At 46.0% G+C, this 25,916-nt stretch overlaps 1 pseudogene; it reads left to right on the top strand.

Annotated features, from left to right (window-relative positions):
* The window catches only part of LOC148145350 (uncharacterized), a 33,568-nt pseudogene extending 16,475 nt beyond the window's left edge, over positions 1 to 17,093 (top strand).
* Positions 17,094 to 25,916: the final 8,823 nt, after the last annotated feature.

Below are 25,916 nucleotides of genomic sequence, written 5' to 3'. Positions count from 1 at the left end.
CAAAATGAGGACAGTTAGGGAATATTACCATAACCCAATAGTTTTCAATACTGTTAAAGTATGGGGGGCAATTCGACAGAGGGAAGGCAATATCTTTTTTTACACATTTTGCTAGATTTTCAACCAGGGATGATAGATTCAGGATTCAAACATTGGGCAGCTGGGGTTTGTCTTGCCTGGGCAGTTTATTTGAGGGAGACACAATGATGTCCTTTGATCAGTTGGCACAGAAATACAAGCTATCTAACAGGGACCTCTTTTTTTTTTCAACTTAGGGATCTTATTAAAAAAAAACTACACTTTTGACTGATCCCTACAAATCCAAGAGAGGAGGGTGTTCAGTGCTAAGAGTACACTTTCTGTCTGCACTTTATATCATCAGTTGGGCAGTGCCTCTTCAGGTGAGTTTGATCGACTCTGCAGGGTGTGAGAGAGAGAGAGAGAGAGAGTTAGGTGTTGAAGTCTCCTCAGAGGGATGGGAGGATATTTGGGAAAACACAAGAAAGACATCAATTTGCAATAGGACCCATGCTTTACAGTTGAAGATTCTCCACAGGGTCCACTTGGCTCCGAATTGTTTGCCAAAATTTAAACCAGGAGTATCTTCAACATGTCCCAAGTATAAGGTTAGTGTGGACACTCATACCCATTGTCTGTGGTCCTGTGGGAGGCTTCAAACATACTGGAGCAGTATGGCTGGTGCAATGGAGGGGATTTTGGCTGTGAGGTTGGAAAAGGACCTGATATCTCTTCTTCTGGGCCTGCCCAGTGTCTTCCCTGCAAATGCACATAAGAAAAAACTTTTCAATATCCTCACTTTCTGCGCAAGAAAGAATATCTTGCAAGGTTGGGTATCTGAAAAACCCCGGGTCTGTCGGGTTGGCAAAACTGTGTTATGGAGCATGGTCCCTTGGGTTTTCTCACAAATACGATATGCCATAAAACTGAGAATTTCTATAAGTCATGGCAGGCCTTTTTGGAATACCTGGACACAGATTTATCTGCCACACTAACAACGGCTTTTATATAGCCGTAACAACTGTGCTTTGTGAGGCCAATATCCAGAGACGGGGAACTGCGAACGTATGAATAGGTAAAAGTTAATGGTCTCTATATTTGAGAGTGAGTGTTTTGTTTGGCTGCGCTGTATTATTATTTATTAGTTTGGTGTTAGTTATTATTTATTTAGTTCAGTAGTTGGTGTTTGTATTATGTTTATTTTTATATACATATTTATGCATTTGTACATGAGGGCGGATCGGGTTTCTTACATTTATCTTTGGTGTTCTTTCTTGGTATTGTTTTGAATTATTTTGTTTTGTATTTGTTGTAATATTTAAAAATCTATTTTTCAATAAAAATATATTTTAAAAAAGATAGTGGTAGTAATCTTCCAGATTTCCTTAGATTTGGGAAAATTCTCAGAGGATGGAAAACTGCCGTGTAAAACCTTTTATAATAAAAGGGAAGGAGACAATGAACATATGAGAAACATCGGCCTGTGTTTGGGAAAGCAACATGAACAAAGAGTAAACAGAGATCAGTGCTGGGGCCTCAATTATTTACAATATATATTAATGGCTTGGATGAGGAAAGGGAATGTACTGTAGCAAAGTTTGCTCATGACACAAAAATAGGTGGGAAAGCAACTGGCAAAGAGGCTGCAGAACACAGCAGGAGGCTATTCAGCCCCTCGAATCTGTTCCACTAATTCAATGAGACCATGGCTGATCTGTGGTCCTAGACCATATCATAGAATCTCTACAATGTAGAAACAGGCCATTCAACCCAACAGATCCACACTGACCTTCCAAAGAGCATTGCATCCAGACTCACTCCCCATCCCTATAATGCTGCATTTCCAGTGGCTAATCCACCTAACCCTACACATCCCTGGACACTACGGGCAATTCAGCATGGCCCATCCACCCTAACCTGCACAACTTTGGACTGTGGAAGGAAACCGGAGATAATGTGCAAAGACAGTCACTTGAGATTGGAATTGAACCTGGGTCCCCAGCGCTGTGAGGCAGCAGTGCTAACCACTGAGCTACAGTGCCACCCCAGCTCACAGCCATGGGCCCAAAGCCCTTAATACCTTAACAAAGATGTATCTATTTCAGATTTAAAACTAACAACTGATGCAACATCCACTGCAGTTTGTGGAAGAGAGTTCCAAACCTCTCCCACCCTCTGTGTGTATAAGTGCTACCTAACATCTCTCCTGAACCCTCTGGCCCTCATTCCCTCATTCCTAGCTCTAGAATCTCCAACTAGTGGAAACAGTTTATGCTAATCTACCCTGTCTTTTCCTGTTAATATCTTGAAGACTTTGATCAGATCACACTTTAACCTTCTAAATTCTAAAAACAAAACAACCTAATTTGTACAATCACTCTTCATAACTTAAGCCCTGAAGTCCAGGATATAGACAAGCTAAGCAAGTGGCTTGGAAGATGTAATATAATGAGGGAAGATGTGAGGTTATGCACTTTGGCAGAAAGAATAGAGGAGCTGAAGATTATTTAATAAAAGTAAAACTGCAGGAAGCTACAGAATGGAAGGATTTGGGATTCCTCACCAATGAATCACAAATAATCTAGTGTCCAAGTACAGCAGGTAATAAAGGGGGAAAATGGGATGTTGGCCTTTGCTTCAAAGGCAATGAAGTCGACAGGGCACTAGTCAGACCCCAGCGGGGATATTGTGAACGGGGTTTGGAGACAGTACAGAGAAGGTCCACTCGGCTGATCCCAGGGATGGAGGGACTGTCTCTGAGGAAAGGTTCATTCGGTTGGGCCTGTACTCATTGGAGTTTGGAAGAATTAGAGGTGACCTTATTGAAACATATAAGATTCTTAGGAGGTTTGACAGGGCGGATGCTGAGATTCATTCGCATTGTGGAAGGGTCTAGCACCAGAGGACATCATCTTAGTGTAAGGAGTTGCATATTAAAGACAGAGATGAGGAGGAATTTCTTCCCTCAGAGAGGAATGAACTGTGGAATGTTTTATCACAGACAGCTATCATAGGCTAGGTCTTTGAGTATATTTAAGGCTGACGTAGACAGGTTTTTAATCATAGAATCATACGGCTCAGAACCAGACCCTTCGGCCCAACTAAACCAGGTTTCCTAAACTGAACTGGCCAGATTTACCTATGTTTGACTCATATCCCTCCAAACCCTTCCTATTCATATATCCACCCAGATGCCTTTTAAATGTTGCCATTGTACCAGCCTCCACCACTTCCTCTGGCAGCTCATTCCGTACCACCCTCTGTGTGTAAAAGTTGCCCCTTAGGTCCCTTTTAAATCTTTCCCCTCTCACCCTAAACCTATGTCCTCTAGTTTTGGACTCCCCTACCAGAGGGAAAACAGTTTTGCTGTTCACCTTATCCGTACTCCTCATTAGTTTATAAACCTCCCTAAGGTCACTCCTCAGCCTCTTATGCTCCAGGGAAAATAGCCCCAGCCTATCCTTATAACTCAAACCCTCCAGTCTCAGGAACATCCTTGTAAATCTTTTTTTGGATCTTTACTAGTTTTATAATATCCTCATAACAGCAGGGCAACCAGAATTGTACACAGTACTGTAATTTGGCCTTGCCAATGTCTTATACAGCTGTAACATAACGTCCCAACTCCTGCACTCAGCATGCCAAATGCCTTCTTCACCATCCTGAATGGGAGGAAGTGAGGACTGCAGATGCTGGAGAGTCAGGGTCAAAACGTGTAGCATTGGAAAAGCACAGGCCGGTCAGGCAGCATCTGAGGAACAGGAGAATAGACGTTTCTGATAAAAGTTCTTCATCAACCCTCCTGCTCCTCAGATGCTGTCTGACCGGCTGTGCTTTCCCAGTGAGACACTTTTTGACTCTGTACTCATTACAGGTTCTGAGTTGCTCTGGAGAAAATTAACCTGCTGCAGTCCATTGTCCTGGACGCAATAACTGGACAAGTAATATTGGATTTAGTAACGATTTTAATTTGTGGCTTAATTAGTAATCTTAATTGAGCATGAAACAATTTCAAATAATGATCATAACATCAACAATTCATTGTAGTGTTTAAGAGTGAAGGACATGACTCAGCTGCGAGGTCAGGCTGACATTAATAAAATGAGATAAGACAGAGATTGTCCACAGTAAACTGAGAAATCTGCTAAAGGGTAAAACAACTGAGAATCAACGGAAGATATTTAAAGAAACATTTAATACAATATAGAGCCAGTTTTTCCCCATGAGAGAGAAACTCTACAGAAAAAACAGCCAACATCAGACAACTACAGAGACAGTATAAAACTAAAAGGGCTTTCAAAAATGCAAAAAAAGCTAGCACAGATCCTGATGAATGTCAAAGGTACAAACACTAGCAAGGGGTCACCAAGCAGCTGGTGAAAGGAGGACTGCCCAAGCGTATTGAAACCAACGAGAATATATGTTATGGTTACAGAAAGGAAAGTCGGATGGTCAGGGGGCGATGTTGGCTGAAAAGGGGGAACTGTCACTAATTCTGGGGAAAAGCAGACATGTCGAATAATTACTTTCCATCAGACTTTAGAAAAGGAGAACAGTTTGGCACAAATGCCAAGAATGTTAACAGGGGCTGAGTAAAGTTAACAGGGACTGAGTAATGTTAACAGGGGCTGAGTAATGTTAACAGGGGCTGAGTAATGTTAACAGGGACTGAGTAAAGTTAACAGAGGCTGAGTAATATTAACAGGGACTGAGTAAAGTTAACAGGGACTGAGTAAAGTTACAGGGACTGAGTAATGTTAACAGGGACTGAGTAAAGTTAACAGGGACTGAGTAATGTTAACAGGGGCTGAGTAAAGTTAACAGGGGCTGAGTAATGTTAACAGGGACTGAGTAAAGTTAACAGGGACTGAGTAATATTAACAGGGACTGAGTAAAGTTAACAGGGACTGAGTAAAGTTACAGGGACTGAGTAATGTTAACAGGGACTGAGTAATGTTAACAGGGGCTGAGTAAAGTTAACAGGGGCTGAGTAATGTTAACAGGGACTGAGTAAAGTTAACAGGGGCTGAGTAAAGTTAACAGGGACTGAGTAATGTTAACAGGGGCTGAGTAAAGTTAACAGGGGCTGAGTAATGTTAACAGGGACTGAGTAAAGTTAACAGGGACTGAGTAAAGTTAACAGAGGCTGAGTAATATTAACAGGGACTGAGTAAAGTTAACAGGGACTGAGTAAAGTTACAGGGACTGAGTAATGTTAACAGGGACTGAGTAATGTTAACAGGGGCTGAGTAAAGTTAACAGGGGCTGAGTAATGTTAACAGGGACTGAGTAAAGTTAACAGGGGCTGAGTAAAGTTAACAGGGACTCAGTAAAGTTAACAGGGGCTGAGTAATGTTAACAGGGACTGAGTAAAGTTAACAGAGACTGAGTAATGTTAACAGGGGCTGAGTAAAGTTAACAGGGACTGAGTAATGTTAACAGGGGCTGAGTAATGTTAACAGGGACTGAGTAATGTTAACAGGGGCTGAGTAATGTTAACAGGATTTGAGTAATGTTAACAGGGAGTGAGTAAAGTTAACAGGGGCTGAGTAATGTTAACAGGGGCTGAGTAAAGTTAACAGAGACTGAGTAATGTTAACAGGGGCTGAGTAATGTTAACAGGGACTGAGTAAAGTTAACAGGGGCTGAGTAATGTTAACAGGGACTGAGTAAAGTTAACAGAGACTGAGTAATGTTAACAGGGGCTGAGTAATGTTAACAGGGACTGAGTAATGTTAACAGGGGCTGAGTAAAGTTAAGAGGGACTGAGTAATGTTAACAGGGACTGAGTAAAGTTAACAGGGGCTGAGTAATGTTAACAGGGGCTGAGTAATGTTAACAGGGGCTGAGTAAAGTTAAGAGGGACTGAGTAATGTTAACAGGGGCTGAGTAAAGTTAAGAGGGACTGAGTAATGTTAACAGGGACTGAGTAAAGTTAACAGGGGCTGAGTAATGTTAACAGGTGCTGAGTAATGTTAACAGGGACTGAGTAATGTTAACAGAGGCTGAGTAATGTTAACAGGGACTGAGTAAAGTTAACAGGGGCTGAGTAATGTTAACAGGGACTGAGTAAAGTTAACAAGGACTGAGTAATGTTAACAGGGACTGAGTAAAGTTAACAGGGGCTGAGTAATGTTAACAGGTGCTGAGTAATGTTAACAGGGACTGAGTAAAGTTAACAGGGACTGAGTAATGTTAACAGAGGCTGAGTAATGTTAACAGGGACTGAGTAAAGTTAACAGGGGCTGAGTAATGTTAACAGGGGCTGAGTAAAGTTAACAGGGACTGAGTAATGTTAACAGGGGCTGAGTAATGTTAACAGGGACTGAGTAAAGTTAACAGGGACCGAGTAAAGTTAACAGGGGCTGAGTAATGTTAACAGGGACTGAGTAATGTTAACAGGGGCTGTGTAATGTTAACAGGGACTGAGTAATGTTAACAGGGGCTGAGTAAAGTTAACAGGGGCTGTGTAATGTTAACAGGGACTGAGTAATGTTAACAGGGGCTGAGTAACGTTACCAGGGGCTGAGTAAAGTTAACAGGGACTGAGTAATGTTAACAGGGACTGAGTAATGTTAACAGGGGCTGAGTAATGTTAACAGGGACTGAGTAAAGTTAACAGGGACTGAGTAATGTTAACAGGATCTGAGTAAAGTTAACAGGGACTGTGTAATGTTAACAGGGACTGAGTAATGTTAACAGGGGCTGAGTAAAGTTAACAGAGGCTGAGTAATGTTAACAGGGACTGAGTAAAGTTAACAGGGGCTGAGTAATGTTAACAGGGACTGAGTAATGTTAACAGGATCTGAGTAAAGTTAACAGGGGCTGTGTAATGTTAACAGGGACTGAGTAATGTTAACAGGGGCTGAGTAATGTTACCAGGGGCTGAGTAAAGTTAACAGGGACTGAATAATGTTAACAGGGGCTGAGTAATGTTACCAGGGGCTGAGTAAAGTTAACAGAGACTGAGTAATGTTAACAGGGACTGAGTAAAGTTAACAGGGGCTGAGTAATGTTAACAGGGACTGAGTAATGTTAACGGGGCTGAGTAATGTTAACAGGGACTGAGTAATGTTAACAGGGGCTGAGTAATGTTAACGGGGCTGAGTAATGTTAACAGGGGCTGAGTAATGTTAACGGGGCTGAGTAATGTTAACAGGGGCTGAGTAATGTTAACAGGGGCTGTGTAATGTTAACAGGGACTGAGTAATGTTAACAGGGGCTGAGTAAAGTTAACAGGGGCTGAGTAATGTTACCAGGGGCTGAGTAAAGTTAACGGGGCTGAGTAATGTTAACAGGGGCTGAGTAATGTTAACGGGGCTGAGTAATGTTAACAGGGGCTGTGTAATGTTAACAGGGACTGAGTAATGTTAACAGGGACTGAGTAATGTTAACAGGGGCTGAGTAATGTTACCAGGGGCTGAGTAAAGTTAACAGGGGCTGTGTAATGTTAACAGGGACTGAGTAATGTTAACAGGGGCTGAGTAAAGTTAACAGAGACTGAGTAATGTTAACAGGGACTGAGTAAAGTTAACAGGGGCTGAGTAATGTTAACAGGGACTGAGTAATGTTAACAGGATCTGAGTAATGTTAACAGGGGCTGAGTAAAGTTAACAGAGACTGAGTAATGTTAACAGGGACTGAGTAAAGTTAACAGGGGCTGAGTAATGTTAACAGGGACTGAGTAATGTTAACAGGGACTGAGTAAAGTTAACAGGGGCTGAGTAATGTTAACAGGGGCTGTGTAATGTTAACAGGGGCTGAGTAAAGTTAACAGAGACTGAGTAATGTTAACAGGGGCTGAGTAATGTTAACAGGGGCTGAGTAAAGTTAACAGGGGCTGAGTAATGTTAACAGGGGCTGAGTAAAGTTAACAGGGGCTGAGTAATGTTAACAGGGGCTGTGTAATGTTAACAGGGGCTGAGTAATGTTAACAGGGGCTGAGTAAAGTTAACAGGGGCTGAGTAATGTTAACAGGGGCTGAGTAAAGTTAACAGGGGCTGAGTAATGTTAACAGGGGCTGTGTAATGTTAACAGGGGCTGAGTAAAGTTAACAGAGACTGAGTAATGTTAACAGGGACTGAGTAATGTTAACAGGGGCTGAGTAATGTTACCAGGGACTGAGTAATGTTAACAGGGGCTGAGTAATGTTACCAGGGGCTGAGTAAAGTTAACAGAGACTGAGTAATGTTAACAGGGACTGAGTAAAGTTAACAGGGGCTGAGTAATGTTAACAGGGACTGAGTAATGTTAACGGGGCTGAGTAATGTTAACAGGGACTGAGTAATGTTAACAGGGGCTGAGTAATGTTAACGGGGCTGAGTAATGTTAACAGGGGCTGAGTAATGTTAACGGGGCTGAGTAATGTTAACAGGGGCTGAGTAATGTTAACAGGGACTGAGTAATGTTAACAGGGGCTGAGTAAAGTTAACAGAGACTGAGTAATGTTAACAGGGACTGAGTAAAGTTAACAGGGGCTGAGTAATGTTAACAGGGACTGAGTAATGTTAACAGGATCTGAGTAATGTTAACAGGGGCTGAGTGAAGTTAACAGAGACTGAGTAATGTTAACAGGGGCTGAGTAATGTTAACAGGGACTGAGTAAAGTTAACAGGGGCTGAGTAATGTTAACAGGGACTGAGTAATGTTAACAGGGACTGAGTAAAGTTAACAGGGGCTGAGTAATGTTAACAGGGGCTGTGTAATGTTAACAGGGGCTGAGTAAAGTTAACAGAGACTGAGTAATGTTAACAGGGACTGAGTAATGTTAACAGGGGCTGAGTAAAGTTAACAGAGACTGAGTAATGTTAACAGGGACTGAGTAATGTTAACAGGGGCTGAGTAAAGTTAACAGAGACTGAGTAATGTTAAGAGGGACTGAGTAATGTTAACAGAGGCTGAGTAAAGTTAACAGGGGCTGAGTAATGTTAACAGGGGCTGAGTAAAGTTAACAGGGGCTGAGTAATGTTAACAGGGGCTGTGTAATGTTAACAGGGGCTGAGTAAAGTTAACAGAGACTGAGTAATGTTAACAGGGACTGAGTAATGTTAACAGGGGCTGAGTAAAGTTAACAGAGACTGAGTAATGTTAACAGGGACTGAGTAATGTTAACAGGGGCTGAGTAAAGTTAACAGAGACTGAGTAATGTTAAGAGGGACTGAGTAATGTTAACAGAGGCTGAGTAAAGTTAACAGGGGCTGAGTAATGTTAACAGGGACTGAGTAAAGTTAAGAGGGACTGAGTAATGTTAACAGGGGCTGAGTAAAGTTAACAGGGGCTGAGTAATGTTAACAGGGACTGAGTAAAGTTAACAGGGGCTGAGTAATGTTAACAGGGACTGAGTAATGTTAACAGGGACTGAGTAAAGTTAACAGGGACTGAGTAAAGTTATGAGGGACTGAGTAATGTTAACAGGGACTGAGTAAAGTTAACAGAGACTGAGTAATGTTAACAGGGGCTGAGTAAAGTTAACAGGGGCTGAGTAATGTTAACAGGGACTGAGTAATGTTAACAGGGACTGAGTAAAACATCAGTATTGAAGAAACTTAAGGACACAGAGTGCCAACACCGTGGTCCTAATGGTTTACACTCGAGGGTGTTGGAGGATGGAGGGGAGCACATTGTAGATGTCCTAACTATAATCTTTCAGAGTTCCACCAACACTGAAGTTGTCCCTCTGGACTGGAAAATTACACGTCACTCAGCTTTTTAAGAATGGAGAAAGAGAAAATGGTCGAGAATCACTGAGCAGCTCACCTGACATCTGTGAAGGGGAAATTGTTGGAGTCTATAATTAAGGGTGGGGTCACTGAACACCTTGAACAGTTTCAAGGCAAAGCCAGCATGGATTCAGGACAGATAGGCCATACCTGACAAATGTCATAATTCTTTGAAGAGGTGATTAAAGTAATGGACAGGGGAATGTTAATGGATATTGTTTGTATGGATTTGCGTAAGGCATTTGATAAAATCTCCCGATAAAAGACTGTTATCTAAGGTAGAAGTGCACAGAATTGAGGGTAATTCCTGACATGGCTGTGAATGTGGTTGAGTGGCAGGTGACAGAAAGTAGAGGCAGTGGGTGGATACACAGATTGGCAGGATGTGTCCACAGGGATCTGCCTTAGAGCCTCAATTATTCACATTATTCATTAACAACTTGGACTATGACATAGAAAGTCAAATTTCCAAATTTGCTGATGACGTAAAGCGAGGCAGTCTTGCAGACAATGTGGATAAACTTGGTGAATTGGCAAAACTGTGGCAGATGGAGGAAGCAAGTGTGAGGTTATCTGTTGTGAACTGAAAGAGGATGGACCAGGGTATGAAGTTAAATACGGTGAATATCCAAAGAGCTTGTATTCTGATGAAAGGTTAACTCTGCTTTCTCCCTGTGGATGCTGCCAGACCTGCTGAGTTTCTCTAGCCATTTCTGTTTCATTTAACATTGCCCCACTCAACATTACTTAGTTTTAACATGTCCATTCTTTGAGGCGTCTATATTCCCTTTGCATCACAGCTCTGTATTATCATAATTTGCATCCTCTGCTGCTATTGTAAATCACCATCCAGTACCATGCTGCCTACATCCCAGGGCTCTTGCTTCCTGCTTAGCTTTGTTTCCAACTCAATGTCACAGTGGACTTCCTTCCCAATTCTGTTGTCTCCCCATCAGGCCACATCTCCCCCGCCCAGATCTAACGTCCTCCCCCTGGGTCCTCACTTCCCTCCTGATCTCAAACTCAGACCCTGAGCTCCATCTAGGGGCAGAGGTCAGTCAGTGCAGGTACTCCTGCACAATTCAGTGTCTGCCACAGGATGGAGTCTGGTGAATTTAACAGTACTGTGGCATATTACATTTTCCTTTTAAATTTTTGACATTTGTTTCATTTGTTAATGGAGGAATTTAGCCATTTAAAATATAGGTGGCACTGTATTAAATTGGGTACAAGTTTATTTGTTTGCTCTGCTAAGAAAAGCCCTATGGAAGCTAACTCCAATTTTAACACCGGTGTCCATGGGAATCAATGTTTCACTTAAAGTTGCAACCTTCCAGAACTCAATTCTAACTTTAAATTAGGACATCCCACATTTACAAGTTTTCTGATGATATAAAATGAGATGAAAATGGGAAGAGGATGTGAAAAGAATTCTCAAGGATTTTGACAAGTTGAGTGAGTGGGCAAGAATATAACAGATGGAATAAAGTGTGGAAAAATGTGAAGTTTTACCTTTTGTTGGGAAAACCAGAAATGCATGGTATTTCTCCAATGGTGAGAGAGTGGGAAATATTGATGCCCAAAGGGATCTGGCTATCCTCGGTCAGAAATCACCAAACACTAACATGCAAGTGCAGCAAGTAATTAGGAAAGCAAACAGTATGCTGGCATTTATTACAAAAGAATCTGAATAGAGGACTAATGATGTCTCACTGGAGTTGTATCGAGTTGTACGTTGGCGAGACCATATTTTGAGTATTGTGTACAGTTATGGACTCTAGAAGGCGAAAGTGAGGTCTGCAGATGCTGGAGATCAGAGTCGAGAGTGTGGTGCTGGAAAAGCGCAGCAGGTCAGGGAGCATCCGAGGAGCAGGAGAATCGATAGGATTGGAGCAGAGGGAGTGGAGGGCTGCGCGTTGTGAGGGTGAGAGGTTGGAGTGGGGGAGGGAGGTAGACAGTTTGAGGCGGTTAATGTCTCGCTGGCAGTTGGAAATGACGAGGTCGAGGGTGGGTAATAGGCCAGCGCGGGGTCTCCAGGTGGATGGAGTGTGTTTTGGAGGTGGATTTCCTGCTCCTCGGATGCTGCCTGACCTGCTGCACTTTTCCAGCACCACACTAATCTAGAATATGGACTCTCAAAGACATTTACTTATTACCCCAGTTGATGGCAATATGGGGCAACTCAGATCCCAGAGTAAAACTTGACTTGATGGATCATAAGTTTTACTTTACAGTTTGAAATTGAGCTCTCTGTGTCTGTCCTGATAAGTTCAAGACAAAACAAAATCCTTCACCAACTTCTCTCCCTCTCTCTCCAGCAACAGTAAGGAGGTTATGCTAAAACTGTTCAAAACATTGATAGTTTTATTTTTGCAATTTGGTTACCATGGCAGTCAGCCACAAGAATATATACAAGAGGCTATAAATGTACTTTTAAAAAAAAGAACAGCAAATTTTATTACACATAAAAGAGATGAGAAAGAACCATTCGATACAATACAATTGAAATGGGCTTATGACAGCTGTCAGAAATTAAGTATGAATTCTTTTGCCCTCGATAACAATCTAATAGCAAGTGAAACCTCAGTGTCGGGCCTCCCTGCTCTGGCTTCACATGGTACTTTGCATTCAGTTTTTTTCTGACCAAGTTCTGCAATCACTTGATGCTAGCTTCCTCAGACAATGTCTCTTCATGAGATCCTTGAACAGACTGCTAACACAGCTCACTTATTTCTTAACATGGATTCCTTAACATCTTCTCCCATAGCCTTCTGTTTCTGGAGCTTTCTCTTATTTACATTCACCATCGAGACTTCTTTTCTTGTGGCCTGATTGATCTGGAAACTGCTAAACTACACTGCTGCTCTTTCAGGCTCCCCGCTACCAGCTGACAGAAATCTGCAAGCTCTCTGTCCTTCTAGATGGTCTTTCTAAAGGAACTGGCTTCTGTCTCTGCCTCTCTGTGTCATAGGACAACTTGGTGCGAAGCAGCAGCCAAATATTTCTCTCTTCTACTTATTGTTTTCTAATGCACTGAACTATTCATCTCAAAAATGCATGCCAACACATTTCCGGGCACCCGGAGGCCACACACACACAACTCAAAGAGAAACAAAGTCCTCCCCTTCCTCAACAACACCACAAAAAGATCAAAGTCGGTGTCCATTTTCAAACAGGCGTTACCAAATAAGGATAGTGGGCGGCACGGTGGCACAGTGGTTAGCACTGCTGCCTCACAGCGCCAGAGACCCGGGTTCAATTCCCGACTCAGGCGACTGACTGTGTGGAGATTGCACGTTCTCCCCGTGTCTGCGTGGGTTTCCTCCGGGTGCTCCAGTTTCCTCCCACAGTCACAAAGATGTGCAGGTCAGGTGAATTGGCCAGGCTAAATTGTCCATAGTGTTAGGTGAACGGGTAAATGTAGGGGAATGGGTCTGGGTGGGTCACGCTTCGGCAGGTCAGTGAAGACTTGTTGGGCCAAAGGGCCTGTTTCCACACTGTAAGTAATCTAAAAACCTATTGCCCCACACAGACTGACCTGTGGGATGGCGGGATAGTTCTTTCAGGGGAGATTGGGTCTGCGTTCTGTCGAGTTTTGAAAAATGAGAGGCAATCTCAGTGAACCTTACAGGTAAAAACGATGACTGCAGATGCTAGAAACCAGATTCTGGATTAGTGTTGCTGGAAAAGCACAGCAGGTCAGGCAGCATCCAAGGAGCAGGAAAATCGATGTTTTGGGCAAAAGCCCTTCATCAGGACCTGCTGTGCTTTTCCAGCACCACTCTAATCCAGTGAACCTTACAACCTTCTTTCAGGGTCAATGGAAGAGGATGTTTTCCCAAGCTTGCGCTGAGGGAGTGGGTTGGGATAGGGTGAGGAGAGGGGTCTAGAATCAGGAGACACCATATTCAGAGATGAAGGTAAAGAGGGATTTCTTCACTCAGTGAGGCGGGAGATGTTGACTGACTGCTCTATACACAGAGAGCCTCCCAGATACTGGAGTCATCAAAGGATGTTGAGATTGCTTGGGTAAATGGCCTTGAGGTATCGAAGCAGCCATGGTCTAGCTTAATGGGGAGGCTTGATCGAGAGACAGAATGGCCTCTGTCTGTTCCAGTTTCCGATACTGCGAACACTGCGAGATCCTTCCTGCTGACCCTGACCAGGCCACTCGTGGCTGTGAACATCTCCACTGAACCGAATCCCAATCTTAGCTCCACCTTTACAGCTCTATCCACATTCCTGAATTCCCTTGTCCCTCATTTCCCAGAGCAAACCCGCACCGACACGGGGAGAGTGTACACGCTCCGCACCGACACGGGGAGAGTGTACACGCTCCGCACCGACACGGGGAGAGTGTACACGCTCCGCACCGACACGGGGAGAGCGTACACGCTCCACACCGACACGGGGAGAGCGTACACACTCCGCACTGACACGGGGAGAGTGTACACACTCCGCACTGACACGGGGAGAGTGTACACACTCCACACCAACACGGGGAGAGTGTACACACTCCACACCGACACGGGGAGAGTGTACACACTCCACACCGACGCGGGGAGAGTGTACACGCTCCGCACCGACACGGGGAGAGAGTACACGCTCCGCACCGACACGGGGAGAGAGTACACGCTCCGCACCGACACGGGGAGAGAGTACGCACTCCGCACCGACACGGGGAGAGTGTACATGCTCCGCACCGACACGGGGAGAGTGTACACGCTCCGCACCGACACGGAGAGAGCGTACACATTCCACACCGACATGGGGAGAGTGTACACACTCCACTCCGACACGGGGGGATTGTACACGCTCCGCACCGACTCGGGGAGAGTGTACACGCTCCACACCGACTCAGGGGGAGAGTGTACACACTCCACACCAACACGGGGAGAGTGTACACACTCCACACCAACACGGGGAGAGTGTACACACTCCACACCGACGCGGGGAGAGTGTACACGCTCCGCACCGACACGGGGAGAGAGTACACGCTCCGCACCGACACGGGGAGAGAGTACACGCTCCGCACCGACACGGGGAGAGAGTACGCACTCCGCACCGACACGGGGAGAGTGTACATGCTCCGCACCGACACGGGGAGAGAGTACACACTCCGCACCGACACGGAGAGAGCGTACACATTCCACACCGACATGGGGAGAGTGTACACACTCCACTCCGACACGGGGGGAGTGTACACGCTCCGCACCGACTCGGGGAGAGTGTACACGCTCCACACCGACTCAGGGGGAGAGTGTACACGCTCCGCACCGACACGGGGAGAGTGTACACGCTCCGCACCGACTCAGGGGGAGAGTGTACACGCTCCACACCGACACGGGGAGAGTGTACACGCTCCGCACCGACACGGGGAGAGTGTACACGCTCCGCACCGACTCAGGGGGAGAGTGTACACGCTCCACACCGACACGGGGAGAGTGTACACGCTCCGCACCGACAGGGGGAGAGTGTACACGCTCCGCACCGACGCGGGGAGAGTGTACACGCTCCGCACCGACACGGGGAGAGTGTACACGCTTCGCACCGATGCGGGGAGAGTGTACACGCTCCGCACCGACACGGGGAGAGTGTACGGACTCCGCACCGACTCGGGGAGAGTGTACACACTACACACTGACACGGGGAGAGTGTGCAGAGTCCACACTGACACGGGGAGAGTAAAACACACTCTACACTGACATGGGGAGACTGTACACACTCCCCACAGACAGAGGGAGAGCGTACACACTCCACACCGACACGGGGGGGGGGGGGGAGGGTGTACACACTCCGCACCGACACGGGGGGGGGGGAGGGTGTACACACTCGGCACCGACTCAGGGGGAGACTGTACACACTCCGCACCGACACGGGGCGGGGGGAGGTGTACACACTCCACATTGACACGGGGAGAGCGTACAGAGTCCACACTGTCACGGGGAGAGTGTACACGCTTCACACAGACATGGGGGGAGTGTACACAGTCCACACTGACATGGGGAGTGTGTACACACTCCGCACAGACACGAAGGAGAGCGTACACACTCCACACCGACACGGGGAGAGTGTACACATTCCACACAGACACGCAGGGAGTGTACACATTCCACACAGACACGCGGGGAGTGTACACAGTCCACACCGACACGGGGAGAGTGCACACACTCCACACAGACACGGGGAGCATGTACACACTCCACACAGACTCAGGGGGAGAGTGTACACACTCCACACAGACTCAGGGGGAGAGTGTACACACTCCACACAGACTCAGGGGGAGACTGTACACACTCCACACCAACACGGGGAGAGTGTACACACTCCACACTGACATGAGGAGACTGTACACACACCGCACCAACACGGGGAGAGTGTACACACTCCACACCGACACGGGGGGAGTGAACACAGTCCACACCGATACGGAGAGAGTGTGTACACACTCCGCACAGACACAAAGGAGAGCGTACACACTCCACACTGACACGGGGAGAGCATACACACTTCACACTGACCGGGGAGAGCGTACACACTTCACATCTACATGGGGAGACTGTACACACTCCACACCAACACGGGAAGAGTGTGCACACTCCACACCGACACGGGGGGGGGGGGGGGGGGGGAAGATGTACACACTCCATATTGACACGGGGAGAGCGTACACACTCCACACTGACACGGGGACAGTGTACACACTCCACACCAACTCAGGGGGAGAGTGTACAGACTCCACACCAACACAGGGAGAGTGTACACACTCCACACAGACATGGGAGTGTGTACACAGTCCACACTGACATGGGGAGTGTGTACACACTCCGCACAGACACGAAGGAGAGCGTACACACTCCACACCGACACGGGGAGAGTGTACACACTCCACACCGACACGGGGGGAGTGAACACAGTCCACACCGATACGGAGAGAGTGTGTACACACTCCGCACAGACACAAAGGAGAGCGTACACACTCCACACTGACACGGGGAGACTGTACACACTCCACACCGACACGGGGGGAAGATGTACACACTCCACATCAACTCAGGGGGAGAGTGTACAGACTCCGTATTGACACGGGGAGAGCGTACACACTCCACACTGACACGGGGACAGTGTACACACTCCACATCAACTCAGGGGGAGAGTGTACAGACTCCACACCAACACAGGGAGAGTGTACACACTCCACACAGACATGGGAGTGTGTACACAGTCCACACTGACACGGGGAGAGTATACACACTCCGCACCGACATGGGGAGAGTGTACACACTCCACACTGACACGGAGAGTGTGTACACACTCCGCACAGACATGAAGGAGAGTGCACACACTCCACACTGACACGGGGAGAGCATACACACTCCACACCGACATGGGGAGACTGTACACACTCCACACTGACACAGGGAGAGTGTACACACTCCACACCGACACGGGGAGAGTGTACACACCCCACACCGACACGTGGAGAGTATGCACACTCCACACTGACACGGGGAGAGTGTACACACTTCACACTGACATGGGGAGAGTGTACACACTTCACACTGACACGGGGAGAGTGTACACACCCCACACTGACACGGGGAGAGTGTACACACTTCACACTGACACGGGGAGAGTGTACACACCCCACACTGACACGGGGAGAGTGTACACACTTCACACTGACATGGGGAGAGTGTACACACTCCACACCCACACGGGGAGAGTGTACACACTCCACACCGACATGGGGAGTTGCGTACACACTCCGCAACCACACGGGGAGAGTGCACACACTCCACACCGACACGGGGAGAGCGTACACATTCCACACCGACACGGGGAGAGCGTACACACTCCGCACCGACACGGGGGGAGCGTACACATTCCACACCGACACGGGGGGAGTGTACACACTCCACACCGACACGGGGGGAGCGTACACACTCCGCACTGACACGGGGGGAGCGTACACATTCCACACCGACACGGGGGGAGTGTACACACTACACACCGACACGGGGGGAGTGTACACACTACACACCGACACGGGGGGAGCGTACACACTCCGCACTGACCATCACTCTAAGCTAGAACGATGTGAGTGTCTCTGATGCTGTGAGGCTGCAGTGTTAATCACTGAGCCACCGTGCCCCTTTATTCTGAGACTGTGCCCTCTGGTCCGAGACCCTCCCATGGGGAGAAGCATCCTCTCTGCGTGACCCTGTCAAGCCCCTTAACAACCCGATATCTTTCAGTGTGATCACCTCATTCTTCTCACCCCTCCCAGCCTGTTTAGCCTTTACACAGAAGATAATCCTTCCAGGCCTGGGATCATCCCAGTGAACCTTCTCTGAGCTGTATCCAATAAAGTTATATCTTTTCCTAAACAGAAGACCAAAACTGCTCACAGTGCTCCCGATGTGGTCTCCCCAGCACCTTGTCCAGTTGCAGTAAGACTTCTCTACTCTTATACTCCGACCCCCTTGAAATCGAGCCCGAAATTCCATGGCCCTTCCTGATTACCTGTTGCCCCTGTGTGCTAGCTTCCTGTATTCTGTGGACAAGTCCCTCCAGTCCCTTTGTGTTGCAGCTTGCTGTAGCTTTTCTGACAAGTGGAAAGTGGAGAGTGGCCATTTGGGTAGCAAAGCATTGAACATGAGACTTTCCTTGAACACCAAAACGTTAACAAAGACTATTGCCTATTCGCTGTTTATGAGAATATAGAGTGACTTTGGAAAGCAGCAGCCAACAAAGTTCGAAAGAAAAAGGGGGGGTGGATTTTTATTGCTTTAATTGCAGAGAAAACAGACCTGAAAATGGTGAGTTTTGAGGAGCTTTGTAGCTCAGGTTGAGGTTCTGGATGCAGGTTTGCTCGCCGAGCTGGAGGGTTCGTTTTCAGATGTTTCATCACCATACTAGGTAACATCTTCAATGGGCCTCCGGATGAAACACTGGTGGCATGGTCTGCTTTCTCTTTGTGTGTTTAGGTTTCCTTGGGTCGGTGATGTCATTTCCATGTGGAACTCCATCAACAAACACATTGGCTTGGATCCCATTTACCACCCCCTGAGAAAAAGAACAGGAAATGACGTCACCACCAAAAATGACATCATGACCCCAAGGAAACTTAAACACATAAGTAGAAAGTAAGCCATCCCACCAGTACCACATCCGGTGGCTCACTGATGATGTTACCTAGTATAGTGACGAAACGTCTGAAAACAAACCTTCCAGCTCAGTGAGCAAACTACATTCAGACCTGAAAATCCTGGTGGATCTATGCTGCTGCAGTATAATAACAGCCTCTGCACAGAGGGAATGGGTGTTTTTTTCCATACTTTCCTGAAGTGGTGGAGGCTGGTACAATTGCAACATTTAAGAGGCATTTGGATGGGTATATGAATAGGAAGGGTTTGGAGGGATATGGGCCGGGTGCTGGCAGGTGGGACTAGATTGGGTTGGGATATCTGGTCGGCATGGACGGGTTGGACCGAAGGGTCTGTTTCCGTGCTGTACATCTCTATGACTCTAAGATGTGGGCAGCTGCTGGAGCCATTTGTGTCATTGCCGTACTGTTTCTCTCAGGCAGTAAGAGTCAGGAGTTGGAACTAAAAGCAGCACTTTCTGTATCTCTCTCAATGACTGTTTCTCATCTGAATCTGAAAACTGATCTGAGGGTTTCCTGTCATTCTGTGATCAATAATCTCATAAACTCAGTGACAGGAATCTGAAGGAACTGTAAAAAAGGCACTACATTCCATCCTTTTAGTTTGAACACAGAGTTTTCCACAATTTTCCATTAATCTGTGTGTGTGAGCGCATGTATGTGTGTGTGTGAGAGTGTGTGCGTGCGCACGTATGTGTGTGTGTGAGAGTGTGTGCGTGTATGTGTGTGTGTGAGAGTGTGTGCGTGTATGTGTGTGAGAGAGAAAGAGTGAGATGACAGAGAGATTTAGAGCATATAACTAAACTTGCATTGTAGTTTAATTGATAAGCAGTTTGCCAGGTATTTGAAGAATAAATTCACCTGTAAACAACATATCATTTTGAGTTTCTCCAAAAGCCTGATGAACATCCTTTTGTTCTGGTTAACAGAAATAAAGTGAGACAAAGTGACCATTTTTGGTAATTGAATAAGACTTACACTTTCAGTACAGTTGATGGAGAAGTGGGACTTGATTTCCAGTAAACACCTCCTGAAGAGTCCTTACATAGCAAACTTTACCACGACTGATAAAACCTTGGTCGTAAATTACCTGAGCTTTGGAATTTTCATCTGCTTATCATTTCAATTAATGTTGTACTCACCCGATTGAAATTCCCTAGTTTAGATAAAAGAGAAACAGGAACTGCTCATGAATCAATCAATCATTTCCCTCCTTTCCTGCTATGTGGCACCTGGTTTTTTTATTTGGAATATTTTGAACCCATATATTCATCCTTGAACTTGTCTAACTCTTGCCACTGTCTCCACGTAACCTTATCTTTCTGGGGAGCAACTTGTGTCTTCCACAGTGACTAGAGGCTAAAGTAGTTGGAGAGAAGAGCCCACTACTTCCCCTGAATTCCAGCATGAACCAAATTCCCAGCCACACGCTCTGTCTGTGTTTCACTCAGATGTAGTCTCCCCTCCATGAGCTGCCTTACCCCTGGGACTGTGTTTGGGTGAAGGTTGCATTTGGTCAGGGAATGTGTTTGGTGGGGGATATATTTGGTCAGGGAATGTGTTTGGTGAGGGATATATTTGGTCAGGGAATGTGTTTGGTGGGGGATATATTTGGTCAGGGAATGTGTTTGGTGGGGGATATATTTGGTCAGGGAATGTGTTTGGTGGGGGATATATTTGGTCAGGGAATGTGTTTGGTGGGGGAAATATTTGGTCAGGGAATGTGTTTGGTGGGGGATATATATGGTCAGGGAATGTGTTTGGTGAGGGATATATTTGGTCAGGGAATGTGTTTGGTGGGGGATATATTTGGTCAGGGAATGTGTTTGGTGAGGGATATATTTGGTCAGGGAATGTGTTTGGTGAGGGATATATTTGGTCAGGGAATGTGTTTGGTGGGGGATATATTTGGTCAGGGAATGTGTTTGGTGAGGGATATATTTGGTCAGGGAATGTGTTTGGTGGGGGATATATTTGGTCAGGGAATGTGTTTGGTGGGGGATATATTTGGTCAGGGAATGTGTTTGGTGAGGGATATATTTGGTCAGGGAATGTGTTTGGTGAGGGATATATTTGGTCAGGGAATGTGTTTAATGAGGGATATATTTGGTCAGGGAATGTGTTTGGTGGGGGATATATTTGGTCAGGGAATGTGTTTGGTGAGGGATATATTTGGTCAGGGAATGTGTTTGGTGGGGGATATATTTGGTCAGGGATGTGTTTGGTGGCATAGAAGTCCATCATTTGCCCTCTGGGATCAGCTCTAACATTCTATTAGATCAGGGCTGAGCTGTTTGAGTTTTGAATTTCAAGTTTCTATCTAAGCCAACAACTCTTATATCCCAGCTGAGGACACACCCGTATCTGCCTTTAAAGTATTCAATCACCATCTCCACTGCCTTCTGAGTTCCAAAGACAGGTTCTAAAGTTACACAACCTTCTCAGAGATTTCTCCCCGTCTCTGTCTTAAAACAGCAACTTTAACCTTTAATCACTGCCCCGGATTCTAAACTAACCCGCTAAAGGAAACATCCTTTCAATATCCACCTTGTCAAGACCACGCAGGGTCTTATTCAACTCAGTCCTCACTATTCCAAAACCAGGGGAAACAAGCCCAGTCTCTTTAATGCTGTCTAAAGACAACCTACTCATTCCAGCAATCAATCGAATGAACCACTTCTCACTGTCTCCAACACATTTACCGTCTTCATTAAATACAGAGACTAAAACCGCACACAGTATTTGAGATGTGGTCTCACCAATACTCTGGACAGGTCATTCTAAAATAACGCAGGTTTTGTCAACACAGATTGGCCATAATGTGATTAATACACTATGGACACTGCTTGGATAATTGCAAACTTTCTACTGAACGGGCAGAGTGATTTCCCACAGCATGAAGTTGCAGAGGAACACAGCTGTTATAGTATGTCAGAATGACCTGGAGAACTGAAGCATAACATGCTTACTTTTATGTTCATTTCCTCTCATAATAAAGGACAGTATTCCATTATCCTTCCCGATTACCTGCTGTACCTGCTCACTAACTTCCAGATTATTTGCTGGACTTGCACACTAACCTCCGGTTTACCCTCTGGACCTGCTCGCTAACTTCCGGATTACCTGCTGGACCTGCTCATTAACCTCCGGATTACCCGCTGTACCTGCTCACTAACCTCCGGATTACCTGCTGGACCTGCTCACTAACTTCCAGATTACCCGCTGGACCTGCTCACTAACTTCCCGATTACCCGCTGTACCTGCTCGCTAACCTCTAGATTACCCGCTGTACCTGCTCGCTAACTTCCAGATTACCTGCTGGACCTACTCATTAACCTTTTGTGCCTCCTGCAGTAGGATACCCAGATCCCTCTGCGCTGTGGAATTCTGCAGACCCTGTTTTAGTAAAACTCTGCGTGGTCATTCTTCCCGCCAAAGTGAACAATTTCATATTTTTCCATATTATACTCCATCTGATTGCTTTTTGCCCACTCACCCAACCTATTAATAGCTTTACTGGAGAGGAGACTTTGGGAAATTTTGACCATAACATGATAGAATTTTACGTAAAGTTAGAATGTGATGTCATTCATTCTAAAAATAATCTCTTCGTTCTGAACAAAGGAAACTATATGGGAATGAGGGGCACGTTGGCTCAGGTAGATTGGGAATCTAAGCTGAAAAAAAGCGAAAAAGATCTGTGCTAGCTAGACCATACTTGTGGGTCATTTGCTCAAAGGACATCGTTATTTCAGCTGCAAATAATTCACCCAAAAAGGAGGTTCACTGAGAGCTGCTCAGAGCTTAAATCCGGGCACCACTGTCCCCAGCTGAAAACCCAGCACATCCGCTATCGGGGTAAGGAAGGAGTTTTGGACATAGTACCCTCCCTCTGCCGCATTAGCCTCCATGCCTTACCAGTATTAATAATCATCGGATTACGGCAAAATTCCATGACCGTCTTCATTTTATGCAAGAATAGCAGACTAATGAGGAGACATTTTGCCGGGAGGCCTGTGTATGTAGCCACATTGACGCTGGGTCCTTATAAGCCCAATCACTAACAAAAGGAACTCAATCAGTATCTTTTAATATCTGGGAAGACCACTACCCCCAACCCATGAGGCAACTGTAATTTAGACATCTTGATAAGAGGCCGCCTGTGGTGCCAAATAAAGGAAGCAAACCATCCAATAACTCTCTGGAATTTTTGCCTTGGGAAAATCAAAGGGAGCATCCATATGTGAGAAACAAAACTCACTCACAGTTCAGTCTGAGGCAAAGCCTTGGAAGCAAGAACGTTTTATTTTGTAAGGTCTTGCAAGAACGGGCGCCCGCGTGAGCAAGCAGGCAAGCAAGCGCGCACGACAAAGCATGTACGCATTCTTATTCAGTTTGCAAGTTGCGGAATCACACCTCCCTTTTTCCCATTAGTCTAGTCTCATCCTATCATAAGTCGATTACCTCACTTGTTTTTCTCTAATTTTCCTTATCTGGCTATCCTGCTGTCCTTGTCCTTGTTCGTTACAGCCTTCCTGTTATTTTATCCAGTTCCCCTTATCGTACCATAAGCTTATTGTGAAATGCCCCTACTGCTTCTTTTGTGGTCAGCTACAACACTTTAAAGTTATTTCTTAGCTTAAAACTATTTCTTAAAAAAACCTTCTATATTCGTTAAAATCTTAGCCTTAAGTATGCTGCAAGAATCCCGCGACCGTTTGTGTAATGTCCCCCCCCTTCCCCCACAACACCCCACCGCCCATCGGCAAAAACATCTCGAAGCACCACTGCCTGCAGAAACTACATCTCTAACCTCCCACAATTCCCCCTTTTTCTTTTTCTCTAACTGTTGTTTCTGCACTTATTAAGTCTCCTTTAATCCATTTTCTTATGTTCTGCCCTCTTGCGCTTTTTGGCAATGAGGTTCACAATCTTATAGACGGTATCATTTTACATTTGTGTTTTTCGTCCCTCGAACTCTAGGAGCGTTCTTTGACTCTCTCTTTGTTGCATATCACCTGTTGATTGTAAAAGCATCTGATGATGTATTTGGGTTCCCTCCCCAAGGGATGCCATCGGTCGGCTCATTCCCCATTTTAGGACATTGAACCCTACCACCAGACTCACTAATATCAATAATCCATAGATTGACTAACCACCTTCCCCAACCAGTCAATCCCCAATTCCCCCATTCCCATCCCTTTTCATTCCGGTACCGATTACCGGCCTTCTTTATTTTGGCGATTTTGTCTCACACGTGTTTGGAGATATCAGCAATGTTAGAGGAGACCTCAGGTATGTAAGTACAACACTCCTCCCCAGTTAGTGCACAGGTACCACCTTTCTCTGCCAGAATATAATCCAGAGCCATCCTGTTCTGAAGGGTCGTTAGTCTAGTGGCAATCATTTGGGTCGTTATGGCTGCTACTTGGGATTGGGTTTCAGCCAACGCAGCAGCAGTATTGTTGGACAGCTCTTCCAGGGAAGCCGCCAACTTTTGTATTTCTACTCCTGCTCGAGCAGTCCCATACATAGGTATCAAAGTCCAGAGGAGGCGATCTCCTTCGGTTACTTTCCGGGTTACTCGCCTTCCTATTTATTCCGAGGTATTTTTGGGGCTCTCTTTAACAGCCTCAAGTGGGGAATTATATAGGCGAGGTAGCAGCAGCCACTCCAGCCTTTCTGGTTTTGGGGTAGTGTCTGAACTGGATGGTCCCAACACCCATTCCCGATACATCCACCACTCCAAACGTACTTCTCGCCGGGTATACGTGGGTAGGCCTTGATGCCACCCACCCAATATGTCCCATTCAATACTTGGGGAATGGTTGTGGGAGCAGCTTGGCTCGTGTGGACACAAGATGAATTTCCTAATTGGAAGAGTGTGGTATTATTCTGATTACAGAAACAAGTGGTATTTACGGCTCCTTTCGGTGGGGAGACTCTAAGGCCACCGATAGCCCGGGGTTTTCGGGGCTGGTCGAGAGAACCATCCCGCAAAGTTATAATTACCCCAGTCGTATTTCCATTTTGTATTGTTGAGCCCACGTCGAATTGTTGTACATCGTACATTTCTCTTTTTTAAGTGTATTACCGTGAGAGAAATTCTGGATTCCCCATGGTGCGGGATCTCCGCACATACCCAACAGTCAGTATTCCCCTTTAGTTTAGCTTAATTCTGACATAAAGCGGTAAAATGATTTCTCTCACCCCCCTTGGCAGCTAACGCCAATATTATTGTGACAATATAAAGCTGACCACTCATTTCAGCTTACAACCCTATCTGTCTATTCCCTAACCCTTTGAATGCCAGGGAGGAGTGAGTCCACACAACACTTACAATTGTCTTGGGATAGAGTTTTTAACCATTACTTAATAGTCTTTTACCTCAGTCCATTCTTTTTGCTCAGCTTGACTTTCAGAGGGTTGTCTGTAGGATGTGCTTGCCACTCTGCCGAAGGGGAAGGAGCGTCCACGGGGCCTTTAACACGAGTGTGATGATGCCACCCTTTCTCAGCAGTTCGGACGGCTGTTTCAGTAGTCAGGAGGGTTAGGAACAGTCCCTCCCATCTTGGGTGCGGTTTGGTATCTTTCCAGGTCTTTATCAGGACCCAATCACCCAGTCATATCCGATGTACTGCGAACTCAAGTGGAGGTGTCTGGGTCAACAGACCCTTCTTCCTAAGGACAGACAAAGAAGAGCTGAAAGCCACAATATAGTTCTTTAAAAACTTATCATTGAACTCTACAGTTGGTAATTCCCCTCTTCCACCCAAGAAAGGTAATCCAAACATCATCTCATAAGGAGAGACACCTATATCACGCCTAGGCGCAGTCCCAATGCGTAGCAACGCGATAGGTAAACATTTTGTCCGTGGTAATCGAGTCTCTAGGACTAGCTTAGACAATTGCTTCTTTCAGGTTTGATTCATTCATTCCACCCGTCCAGAGGAAGGCGGGTGCCAAGGAGTGTGGAATTCCCAAGAGATCTCTAATCCCGCCATTACTTC

Source organism: Chiloscyllium plagiosum, unplaced genomic scaffold (assembly GCF_037043375.1).
Source record: "Chiloscyllium plagiosum isolate Xiang-an unplaced genomic scaffold, Cpla_swu_hap1 HiC_scaffold_24, whole genome shotgun sequence".
Classification (NCBI taxonomy): domain Eukaryota; kingdom Metazoa; phylum Chordata; class Chondrichthyes; order Orectolobiformes; family Hemiscylliidae; genus Chiloscyllium; species Chiloscyllium plagiosum.
Note: the sequence above shows the minus strand (reverse complement) of the source record. Positions and strands in the feature narration are given on the sequence as shown.